Here is a 12,908-nt window from a genome sequence, read left to right on the forward strand (position 1 = left end):
ATTGACTCAGTGTGTCTCTATAGGAGAGCAAGAGAAAGATCTGGCAATTCTACTTCTGCCACAGAGGATCTTCATAATTTTCAAAGAGCGTGTGCTTCCCTAAGTGGCAACTGAAGGATATGGAAACAGTCTTGGAAGTGCAAGTCAGGAAGGTTTATTGTGTGTGGCAAGGGCAGCCAGGGCAAGCTCCTTCCTGTCCTACAGGTGCCCACCTACCTTTGTTTGTCCAAAGCAAGGACAGCAGGCTTGTGCACCCCTCCCCCCTCCACCCCCTCCACCCCCCTCTCATCCTCTGCCAGCAGAGGAACAGATCTCTGAGTGATGGTGAAGCTCTTTCAGGTGCACCAGGTGCAGGACACCAACACCCCTGAGGACTGCAGCTTGCTGGGTTATCCTTGAAGAGCCACGAGTCTTTGGAAGGCCAGAACATACTGGCTGCAGGAAAGCAAAGCACACTTAGTGTCTGAGAACAAGGCTGGTGGTATGGTAGCTCTGGCGAACTTCTTCAAGTCTTCCCTCCCCCTTCTTTTTTTTTTTTTAAATTTCATTTATTTATTTGAGAGGTAGAGTTACAGACAGTGAGAGGGAAAGACAGAGAGAGAGAGGTATTCCATCTGTTGGTTCACTCTGCAAATGGCCGCAACGGCTGGAGCTGTGCTGATCCAAAGCCAGGAGCCAGGTGCTTCTTCTGGTCTCCCACATAGGTGCAGAGCCCAAGGATTTGGGCCATCTTCCACTGCTTTCCCAGGCCATAGCAGAGAACTGGATTGGAAGAGGGGCAGCTGGGACTAGAACTGGTACCCATATGGGATGCCGGCGCCGCAGACGGAGGATTAACCTACTGTGCCACCATGCAGGCCCCTCCAAGTCTCCCTTTTCTCTTGAGATCATGCTGTCTATATGCAGTGCTGCCTCATCAGCTGTTTCAAGTTAATAACTTAAAGTGAGCAGCAACACTGTGACAGGAAACATTCTTCAATATTGGTTTTGATGGACAGCCATATTTCATCTTCAAATGTGCCATAATTTACTTACATAGCAAGTCCATGACCATATTAGTTTGGAAGTCCCAGGTATCTAAATGTTTGTTCATATGCAAGGCAGTTTCCCTAACACAGGTCCTAGAAGTAGAAATGCTGGGTGGCAGGATTTGTGTAATTAAAAAAAAAGATTTATTTATTTATTTGAGAGGCAGAGTTAAAGATAGAGAGAGGGAGAGAGAGAGAGAGAGAGAGAGGTCTTCCATCCGCTGGTTCACTCCCTAAATGACTGTAACAGCTGGAGCTGGGCCAATCCGAAGACAGGAGCCAGGAGCTTCTGTCAGGTCTCTCATGCAGGTGCAGTAGCCCAAGCACTTGGACCATCTTCCACTGCTTTCCCAGGCACGTTAGCAGAGAGCTGGATCAGAATTGGAGCAGCATGGACTCAAACTGGCAGCCATGTGGGATGCCAGCACTGCAGGAGGTGGCTTTACCCACTATGCCACAGCACCAGCCCCAGGTATGGTTTATATGACCTCAGGACTTGGAAATCTCACCATGTTACTGAAAGTTCAGTCCCTGCCCTCGGTGGCAAATCAAAATAATGAGGTTTTGGGGCGAAGGAAAGAGAACATTTCGTCTGTCGACAGATGCCAGGGTAGCAGTTGAGGTCTCCAGAACCACCGCTCTGCTGAAAGATGGTGTTTGGATTTCTAAGGACGCCACAGGGGGAGCCAGGAAAAAGCGGGCAAGGGTCAGGGGCAGCTGCAGGCTGCCCCCGGCCAGGCACCGAGGCTTGCCTTGCACATTCCTTCTTTGCTTTGAGCTCTGGTTGTCTGCAAGAGAACTAGAGACAAGAAACAAGGTGACATGCGCCTTGGGGCGTGGGCAATGGGGAAGCCGGCAGTCCAGCCCTGAAGCAGCAACAAGACCTCTACTGGTGATGGCCAAGGGGGCTTCAGGCAGCCAGGGGGCCCCATGCAGGTGGGGGGTCATCTTCTGCCCTGGCCCTGGAAATGTGCTGCCCAGACCTGGGATTCACCCAAACAGAACCCCCTCGAGGCAGTACCGGCCATCTCCTGTTCTCTATTGGAGAAGCAAGTGACCTCCTGAGTGCAGTGATTCGAATCTTGTAGGGCCAGCTGCACCACTTCCTCCATTCCGCTGGTGAGGCCAAGGGAGCGTGGCTAGGAGACTGCGGCCTGATGGCATCTCGCATCTGCACTCAAGACACTGTTTGGGGGCTCAGTTCCAACCCAGCAGTTGTCATGAAGTTAGACAAATATAATTAATCGTTTTTATTATAGTCTTAGGGATTTTCTGGTTTCAGCTTGAAGTATATGAGTAAGATTAAGATCCGGAGTAAGAGGAGATGATGGAGAACCTTCCAGTCTGGCTGAACCTGTGGTGGTGAGCATCTCAGCACTTCCACTGGCAGACATTAGTTTTTTTCTGAAAAAAAAAATTGAAAAAAGTTGTTGAGCCAATACAGATCTGTAGTATAAAGGATGTGTCTGCTGAAGATAGTTGAAAACTGAATCCCATGAGTAAGATATTGAGTGACGGGGCCGGCGCTGTGGCGCAGCGGGTTAAAGCCCTGGCCTGAAGCGCCAGCATCCCATGTGGATGCCAGTTCTAGTCCCAGCCGCTCCACTTCCAATCCCGCTCTCTGCTGTGGCCTGGAAAAGCAGTAGAAGATGGCCCAAGTCCTTGGGCCCCTGCACCCGCATGGGAGACCCGGAAGAGGCTCCTGGATCCTGGCTTCGGATCAGCGCAGCTCCAGCCATTGCGAACATCTGGGGAGTGAACCTGCAGATGGAACACCTCTCTGTCTCTACCTCTCTCTGTAACTCTTTCAAATAAATAAAATAAATCTTTTTTAAAAAATATATTGAGCTACAAGGCTTCCATTCCTTCTAGTGTTGTCTAGCTATGTATGCTCTGAGCCTAGAACTAGTGTCAGTGGCTCTCCTGTCATGCCTACTAATAAACAAATGGCATATCCTGGAGAAGACTAAAATGGGTTCCAGAACTGTTGGTCCTTGAAGGGAATTCATTTCTTTCATCATTTTCTCTATAGGAAAAGTAATTTTTCAAAGAGTACTTACAGGTAACAGCATAAGGAAAACTCTTCACATTTATCTGTGATTAGTTATCTCACATAGTGTGTTTCTGCTTTCTTTTCCCATCCATATCAATATTTTATTGCTGTGACTATTGGCATCAGCACTTTTTAGTTGCATCTACCCTCCCTCAGTGCCCAGAAACCTGGTGATGGACAGTCTCAGAGAAAGAAACCACCCACTGACAGGACGTGTAACCTCAACAAGGAAAAGAAGCAGAAGGAGCACGTGCAGTTGACGGTGAAAAGGGTATGAAGGAACAATTTGAACTTCATGTTATACTTACGAGTCATAGCAATAAAGAAACCATTACCTGAAAATTGGCTGGAAACCTATTTGGTAAGGGTACAGCATGGTTTTCAGCTGACTTCAGTCCCTGTCCATGATGTTTCCTTTCAGCATTTTACCTATCCTAGATCTTAAGAGTTATTTGGCATGCTAGAAATTCAAGACTTCACAGCCGGTGCCGCGGCTCACTAGGCTAATCCTCCGCCTGCGGCGCTGGCACACCAGGCTCTAGTCCCGGTTGGGGCGCCAGATTCTGTCCCGGTTGCTCCTCTTCCTGTCTAGCTCTCTGCTGTGGCCCGGGAGTGCAGTGGAAGATGGCCCAGGCCCTTGGGCCCTGCACCCACATGGGAGATCAGGGGAGGCACCTGGCTCCTGGCTTTGGATCGGCGGCTGCAACACACCAGCCGCAACACACCGGCCGTAGCGGCCACTTGGGGGGGGGGGTGAACCAATGGAAAAAGAAAGACCTTTCTCTCTGTCTCTCTCTCTCACTGTCTAACTCTGCCTGTCAAAAAAAAAAAAAAAAAAAAAAAGAAATTCAAGACTTCACATTAGCAAGTCAAAGCAAACTATATTAAATTTAGATAAATATAAACTCCTTACAAGTTAAGCTGAGTCTTCTTGGGATATTTTCTGGACTTTAAGTCATTGATTCAAAAATTTGAGCAAACCTAGATGTATTGTGGTTAGCTCTTACATTGCAGTTTTTGGAAAATTTCATAATTACAAAAAATTTGAGGGAACTTCACAAAATCCATGGAAAAGGGAATTAAAAGATAAGTTTACTTTGGTGCAAAATTTTTTAAAATCCATGCATAGTTTTTCCTCATAATACACATTTTCCATGAACTTTTTGTATAAATGTGCAAACCTTTCCTAGTTGCTGCTAAAGTCTTCGATACTTTTGTCTTCCAGAACCACGGTGTAGTTCCCACATAATCCTTTTCTAACTTTTTACTGGGAAAAGATTTAAAACTATGGAAAAGTTATTTAAAAAAACTAGTTAACTTGTATAATTTTCACCTTGATTAACTGCTAATGTTTTGACTATATTGTCTTATTTTAATGTACATATACAATGTTATCATTGCTGAACCAGTTGAGAGTATCAACTGGTTGATACAAACCTCTATTCCCTAAACAATTAAGTATATATCCCCTAAAAATAGGAATATTCCCTTATATAACTCCCAGTACAATAACCAAATTCATGAAATTTAACAGTAAGAAAAAACGTGATTTAAGATACAAAGCAACTTTTAAACGTTCATGGAGGGGGGCTGGTGCCTTGGCCAGTAGGTTAATCCTCCACCTACAGTGCCGGCATTCCATATGGATGCCAGTTCTAGTCCCGGCTGCTCCTCTTCTGATCCAGTTCTCTGGTATGGCCTGGGAAAGCAGTAGAAGATGGCCCAAGTACTTGGACCCCTGCAGCCGCGTAGGAGACCCAGAAGAAGCTCCTGGCTCCTGGCTTCTGGCTTCAGATGCGTGCAGCTCCGGCTGTTGTGGACATCTGGGGAGTGAACCAGAAGATGAAAGACCTTTCTCTCTGTCTCTCCCTCTCACTCTCTGTACTTTACCTCGCAAATAAATAGATAAAAATATTAAAAATAAATAATTAAAAATAATAAATAAACAATAATTTTATTATACAATAAATTATATATTATTATATAATAATTAATAAATTTTAAAAAGTTCATGGAGGGGCAGGGATTGTGGTCAGCAGGTTAAGCCACTGCTTGCAATGCCCTCATCCCATATTGAGTGCTGGTTTGAGTCTCGGCTCCCCTGCTTTCAATCCAGCTTGCTGCTAATGTATCCTGGGAAGTGGCAGATGATGACTCAAATGCTTGGATCCCTTCTATCTACTGAGACACCTGGATGGAGTTTCTGGCTCTTGGCTAATATGTAATTAGTAGAATGTTTCAAGTAAATACATTTGAATGATACTTACTGGATGTGCTTCTTGGAGTTTCCATTTGGTTGATTTTTTTAAAAACTAAAATAAATTGGCTGTTTTCTTTTCTCCTCTACTTAAACTTAGCTGTAAATGGGCTCGTAGAGTTTAATATGTTTTGGGCTTGAGAATTCTGTTTGTTTCTTCATGCCATGAGAAAGAGTGATGCATTTTGTTTGAGTGATATTTATTTATTTTGAAAGTTAGAATTACACAGAGAAAGAGAGAGAGAGAGAGAGAGAGAGCGAGAGAGTGCGATATCTTTTATCTGAGGAATTACTCCCAAGATGGCCACAATGGCCAGCACTGGGCCAGACCAAAGCAAGGAGCCCATAACTTCATCCTGGTCTCCCACATGGTTGGCAGGGGTGCAAGCACTTGGGCCATCTTCTGCTGCTCTCCCAGGCACATTAGCAGGGAGCTGGATTGGAAGTGGAGCTGCCTTGGCTCTAACTGGTGCTCATTTGGGATGCTGGCATTGCAGGCAGTGGCCTAACCCACTGCGCCACAATTCCAGCCCGGAAATGTTATACTTTTGTTCCTTAGCCTTCCCTTGCAGCACTGGCCAGACTCCTTCATTGCAGTATTCACTAGACATGATGACAGAGACCATCCTTGTCACATTCCTGATCTCAAAGGAAAAGCTTTCAGCATTTTGCTATGATGTATACTATGGGGTATTTTTTAATGTTTATTTTTAATTTATTTTCATCTACTTGAAAGAAATGGAAGCAGAGACAGATAGGTAGATAGATAGATATATAGATAGACAGACAGACCTTACATCAACTGATTCACTCCCTAAATGCCTGGAACAGCCAAGGCTGGGTCAGGCTGAATTTAGGTGTCAAGAACTCCATCTGGGTTTTACATGTGGGTGGCAGAGGCCCAAACACTTGAGCCACAATCTTCTGCCTCCCAGGATTTATTAACAAGAAGCTGAATTGAAAGTGGAGGATCCAGGACTTGAACCAGCACTCCAATATGGGATGTGGGCATCCCAAGCTGTGCTTAACCTGCTGTGCCACTATGCCTGCCCTTATGGGAAATTTTTTATGAACATTTTATAATAGATTAATAAAGTTCTTTTGTATTGCTAGTTTGCCAGAAGTACTTACCATGAAAATATCTTGAATTTTATATCAAACACTTGGTTTGCATCAATTTAGGTGAATGATATTTCTCCATTAGTCAATTAACACAACTGCTAGAATAAGATAGAATGGGTTACATGTTTAGCTCATTCATTTTTAGCCTTCTTTTAAATATATACCTCATAACTTTATTTGAACTTACTAGTGTATTTCTTAACTTCCCAAAAGTTTGAATGCTTTCTAGCTGTCATTTTTGAAAAATATTTATTTATTTGAAAGGCAGAGTTACAGAGAGAGAAAGAGAGCGAGAGCGAGAGGGAGAGCGAGAGTGAGAGAGAGAGAGAGAGAGATCTTCTATCCACTGGCTCACTCCCCAAATGTCTACCATGGCCAGTGCTGGGCCAGGCCGAAGCCAGGAGCCTGAAACTCTATTCAAGTCTCCTACATGGGTGGTAGGGGTCAAACCACTTGATTCATCTTCCTCTAATTTCCCATGCACATTAGCAGGGAGCTGGATTGGAAGCAGAGCAACTGGTACTGGCACTGCTGCTCCTACGTGATGCTGACACGACAGGAAGCAGCTTAACCTGCTGTGTCACAACACCAGCCCCCACTAGGTGTCATTTTGTTACACAGTATAGATATCTGAACACAGCTATTTGTCAAGAGAGGCACCTGAAACATAAGAATTCATAAAAGTGGAGAGTAAATAATGGACAAAAGATATTTCTGCACAAAATAGATAAAGATAGGTTTTAGGACAAACCTTACTAAGAATAAAAAAGAGTACTTCACGTAGAAAGATTCAATTCATCAGAAAGATTTAAAATTTTAAATATAAGCCTTATTAAGCTTAAAAATGTAATGGAAAAATTAGACTACAAGAAGTCAGTAACATTTCACCAAGATGGCGCCGAAGGCGAAGAAGGAAGCTACTGCCCCTCCTAAAGTCGAAGCCAAAGCGAAGGCCTTGAAGGCCAAGAAGGCAGTGCTGAAAGGTGTCCACAGCCACAAGAAGAAGAAGATCCGCACGTCCCCCACCTTCCGGCGGCCCAAGACGCTACGCCTCCGACGGCAGCCCAAATACCCTCGGAAGAGCGCCCCCAGGAGAAACAAGCTTGACCACTATGCCATCATCAAGTTCCCCCTGACCACGGAGTCGGCCGTGAAGAAGATAGAAGACAACAACACACTGGTGTTCATTGTGGATGTCAAGGCCAACAAGCACCAGATCAAACAAGCTGTGAAGAAACTCTATGACATTGATGTGGCCAAAGTCGACACCCTGATCAGCCCTGACGGAGAGAAGAAGGCGTGTGTGCGGCGGCTCCGGACTATGATGCTCTGGACGTTGCCAACAAAATTGGGATCATCTGAACGGGGTCCAGCTGGCTAATTCTAAATATATGTTTTTTCACCATAAAAAAAAAAAGAAGAAGTCAGTAACAGAACAAAGGCAAAAAGAAAAAAAACCACTAAGCATTTGTAAGATTTGTGCATCACGATTAACTAATTTTACCTAACAGAAATACAAAAGAACTTTGGAAAAGTTCATGGAAAATACATATTATGAATAAACTACGTATGGATTTCAAAATTTCTTGCAGAAAAATAAATTTTAATTCTCTTTCCATGGGGCTGGCGCTGTAGCACAGGGAGTTAACGCCCTGGCCTGAAGCACTGGCATCCCTTATGGGTGCCGGTTCTAGTCCCGGCTGCTCCTCTTCCAATCCAGCTCTCTGCTATGGCCTGGGAAAACAGTAGACAATGGCCCAAGTCCTTGTGTCTCTGCACCCACGTGGGAGATCTGGAAGAGGCTCCTGGTTCCTGGCTTCAGATCAGTGCAGCTCTGGCCGTTGCGGCCATCTGGGGAGTGAACCAGTGGATGGAAGACCTCTCTCTCTGTCTACCTCTCTCTGTAACTTTGTCTTTCAAATAAATAAAATAAATCTTTAAAAAATTTGTTGTTTTCCAAGAAATATTTGGAGTGCCCTCCTGTATAGATTGTTACATTCAACTGAAAACATATTTTTCAGTGCAATTATATAACCAGAGGATTTTAAAGCAATTTGTTTAGATATGTTTTATGGCCCAGCATATGGTCAATTTTTGTAAAAGTTCTATGTGTGCTTGAAAAGAATGCACGCTGAATGTTGAATGTGAGTGATACCACCAGACCTAACTTCTTCATCCTGTCTTGTACATCACAAGACCTTAATGCTAAGGTTGCCTTGCCTTGATGAGACAAGGATCATTGAGCAATGGCTCAAGTCCTGGTGTTTTCTTCAGCATCTGCTTGCCCTGTAGGAAACAAGCCTGTGGATCATTCTTGCTTTGACCCATAGAGATAGCAGAACACGTCTCTGTGTTGTGGTTTCTGTTCTCTCAGCTGCCAGACTCTGCAAGCCATTCCTCTTTGAAGCTTTGATAGGCAGAAACCAGGCACTGGTCTCCAGGGGACATACTTCAAAGCTCTATGAATCTTGGCCATCACACTCCGTTCTGATTGCAGCACCTGGATGGATCTATGATTTTCTGCAGTTCTGAGAGCACTCAGCTGGCAACATGCCCATTTTCTTAAAACAGATTTCAAATCTCAGTAGATTTCTTAGATCCGCTTTCAACTGGTTTGTAAGGAAAAGGGTAATATAGTCTACCTTCCAGCTCAGAGTAGGGAGGATTTACTTCATATCATTCCCTATTATGTTGACAACTCAAAATTCTATTTTATTTTCCAAAACACTCATTAGGCAGTTTTCAAACTTCTAGTCTTTATTTAGACTGATTAGGCTAGCAGATTGAGAGGACCTAGCATCCCTTTCAGAATGTGGAGTGACTTATTGCCTGTTGTCCTGAGATTGGTAGGCATTTGGGGATAATGAATATGGGAGTAAGGTGCAGATTTGAAAATCATTCAGAATCTAAGTAGCATTTGATACTGGGCCTATAGGGACTTAATTAAGGTGAGATTATATGTAGAAAAACAGAGCTGCAGGTAGAGTCCCTAGAGCACTCTTCAAAACGAATAACCCATAAAAGATTAAGAAAAAAGGTGGGGAAGAAATTTTCCAGGAGACAGTGTTAAAAAAAAAGTAGTCAACAAAAAAATGCCAGTGAGGGCCCTTTCAAGGAGAGTGTAGTTAATTAGCTATTAATTTAGCAAGATATATGTCACAAGAGTCCTTGATTAGAGCTACTTTTTAAGTATTTATTTATTTAAAAGGCAGAGTGACAGAGGCAGGGGGAGAGACAAAAAGAGAGAGAGATTTCCATTCACTGGTTTATTCCCCCATATGGCCACAATACCTGGGGCTAGGCCAGGCTGAAGCCAGGAGCCTGGAACTTCATGTGGGTGTTCCACATGAGCGGCAGGGGCCCGAGGACTTGGGCCATGTTCTTCTGCCTTCCAATGAAACTTAGCAGGGACCTAGATGGGAAGCAGAACAACAGGGATTTCAACAAGTGCTCCAATATGGGATGCCGGTGTCACAGGTGGTGGCTTGACCCACTGTGCCACAATGCCATTCCAGATTAAGAGCCATTTTAATGAGAGTTCTGGAGAGGAAACCTGATTAAAGAAGATTACGGTAAAAACAGAAGGAAAAAATAGAGTAGATGGTGATTAAAGAGATATATTTTGGGGAGTTTTGATGTGAAGGCCAAGAAGAAACAGAAATTTAATGAGAAGGTAGGTATGAGGTCAACGGGGAGATTGTTTTCTGAGTGAGTGATATCATGCTGTCTTTGTGTGCAGGGGAGAAGGATCCGCTAGAAGATGGAAGACAGCTAGGCCATAGAGTGGAATCTCAAACACGAATGGGCAGTTGGCCTTAGGAACAGGCCATAGTAACATGTGGGAAGGCTAACGCTGGAAGGCTCAAAGAGAAGCTCCGTGTCTTAAGTTGAGGAATGCCTGAGACCAAGGAGCAGAAAGGAGGATTTCTACTTTTCTCTTTATGCCTTTTTGTGATTTTTGAATTTTGACCATGACTATATGTTTTCATAATAAAAACTGGTTTTTAAATCTAAAAATTAATTTAAAAAATTAAAGAGAAACTCGTGGGCACTTGTTTTGTAGCTATCTGGTGTTGAGAGGTATACCTGAGCCTGTATCAAGGAGAAGGGACAAGGTCCATTTTGTTCACCTTCATAGCCAAGGCACAGCCAGGCCGCAGCGGAATAGAGATAGAGACATTCTGCCTAGGTCACATTAACATCCTTGGGGCTGTGAACCTTGAAAAGACTGTAGAATGCCCTTCTTCCCACTTGCCATGTGTATTCAATGATAAAAATCAGTGGTAAAGTATTTTTCCGAAGATGATTATTTTACCATTACTTTGAATATCAAATTCAAGTATCAAATGTTTGCAGTGATCTATTTCTCACTGCTGGGAGTGGGGTGGCGATAGGGGGCAGCTCTTCCTTGCTAAGCAACTATGCAATTGCTCAGTTTGCTCTTGGGGTATCCTAGTACTGATTCCAAACCAGGGGAAGAGAAGTTCCTGGCCCTTCCTTCAGGCTCCCAGCCCATAACCATTCCTGGAGCTGCTATAGGTCTGCAGAGAAATCTAGTACAATCAGGACACCACGGTCAGTTCGCATGTGTGTCATCTGGGGTAGGAAAGAGAGGTGCCAGGTGGAGGGGAAAGGCCTCTTAACAGCAGGGGTTGAGGGCTTCATGACAGACCACACAGGGCAGGCATCCATTGGAAGATGCTGGGTGCTTCAAGGAACTGAAGAGCTGACTTAAGCAGGTGACTTAAGGGCAGGCAGCAGGCCACCCTCCGCTGTGTGGGAGCCAGGCAGTCTAGGGCTCCCGAGTCCTCAAGACCAACACCTGCTGCTAACCCAGGAGGCCTGCCCCACCCCGCCCCCTCCCTGGAGGAAGGGGACAGGTGGGGTGGGGTGCGGGCCGCCTGTGCAGGCCAAGGAGAGCTTGGCTGGGTATCATCAGGCAGCACAGCCCCCGAGCCCGAGCCCGAGCCTGAGCCCAAGCCCGAGCCCGGCAGTGTGCACTAGGCCATGGCCAGCAGCTATCAGGACTCGGAGAGCAGCAGGCTCGCCCGCTGCCCTGGGCTGCACTCCCCAGAACCAGTAGCTACAGCAGGCCCCTCCACACACGGGTTCCCAGAGGCCCCTGACACTCAGGCCCGCCCCCTCTCCCCGCTGGCCGCTCCACACATTTCTACCTGCTGCCCGGCCTGGGACCCTGCAGGTTGCAAGGGTCTTGGGACTGTGTCTTGTAGCTTGCACCCCTCTCCCAGCTGTAGGGGAGGTGCTGGCTGTGGAGCTGGCCTGGTCTCGCTCGCTGGCCTTGAATTTTGTCTCCGGGCTGCTCAGCGTCTGCCGGGTCAGGAGGCTAGCTGGCATCCCACTCCTGGCCTTGGGAGCCCAGGGAGGAGGTGAGGGGCAGAGCCAGACTCAGCAGAGAGCTGATAAGATGGGCAGGGGATGTGCCTCTCCAGGCCCAGTGGCCTTGGGGGCACTGCCCCTCCGGATCTGGGTCCAGGCCTGCCCCTGAATTAGAAACTTTCCTGGACTTGGCAACTGCTTGACCTCCGGTCCTACAGTGTTGGGACAAGCCTGCATGGAGGAAAGGATAGAGAAGGAAAATCAGGGCTTGCAAAGCCTGTACTCTATGAATTCTGCCTGGGGCACAATTTTCTCTCTACCCAGAAACCTTTGCTGGAGTGCAGCGGACAGTAATCAGAGTGGGAATCAGAGGAACTGAGTTGGTTGTTGGTTTCACTTTTAAAAGTTAGTGTCTATAGTTAGCACATAGACAATTCTCTTTGAGTCTGAGCTTCTTTGCTGTAAAATACAGATAACTCCTACCTCTTGGTGACTCCCCATACATGAAATAAGATTAAAAATGACAATGTGCCAGGGGAAGAGTGAGGTCTATCCTAAAAGTACTGTGAATGCTGGTTGCATCCAAATCTGAATTTTCTCTGGGACTAGGCCTATGGGCCAGAATAGTACCAGAACTGAGGGCCAGTCTCACCTTAGAACCATGAACAAAATGGCCTCACCTCACCTCACCTCACCTCACCTCACCCATCTGAGACCTTTCTCTCTGTCTCTCCCTCTCACTGTCTGTGGCTCTACCTCTCAGATAAATAAATAAAATCTTAAAAAAAAAACACCGTGTGGAATATGTTCTCCTGTGTGTGTGTGTGTGTGTGTGTGTGTGTAGGATATAGCTATAAGGCTTGAAATTTCTAGAAAATGAATGAGAACGCACAAGAAATTGTTAACAGTGGTTATTACTAGTTCCACTGGGAGCAGAGAAGAGACGTTATTTTACTAATTGTTTGAATATTTTCCCCATGAGCACGTGTTATTTTAATAAGGAAGAAAACTATACCGCTAATAGGGGTGAATGTTTAGCCTCACGGATAAGATGCCTACATCCCACGTTGGAGTATCTCGGGTCAAAATGTTACTCTGACCCCTGACTCCA

At 45.4% G+C, this 12,908-nt stretch overlaps 1 pseudogene; it reads left to right on the forward strand.

Moving 5' to 3' along the window:
- Positions 1-7,345: 7,345 nt before the first annotated feature.
- Positions 7,346-7,822, forward strand: LOC138847531 (large ribosomal subunit protein uL23 pseudogene; annotated as a pseudogene).
- The last annotated feature ends 5,086 nt before the right edge of the window (positions 7,823-12,908 follow it).

The sequence above is a fragment of the Oryctolagus cuniculus genome, chromosome X (genome assembly GCF_051225735.1).
Source record: "Oryctolagus cuniculus isolate XC-2025 breed Fujian yellow rabbit chromosome X, ASM5122573v1, whole genome shotgun sequence".
NCBI lineage: Eukaryota > Metazoa > Chordata > Mammalia > Lagomorpha > Leporidae > Oryctolagus > Oryctolagus cuniculus.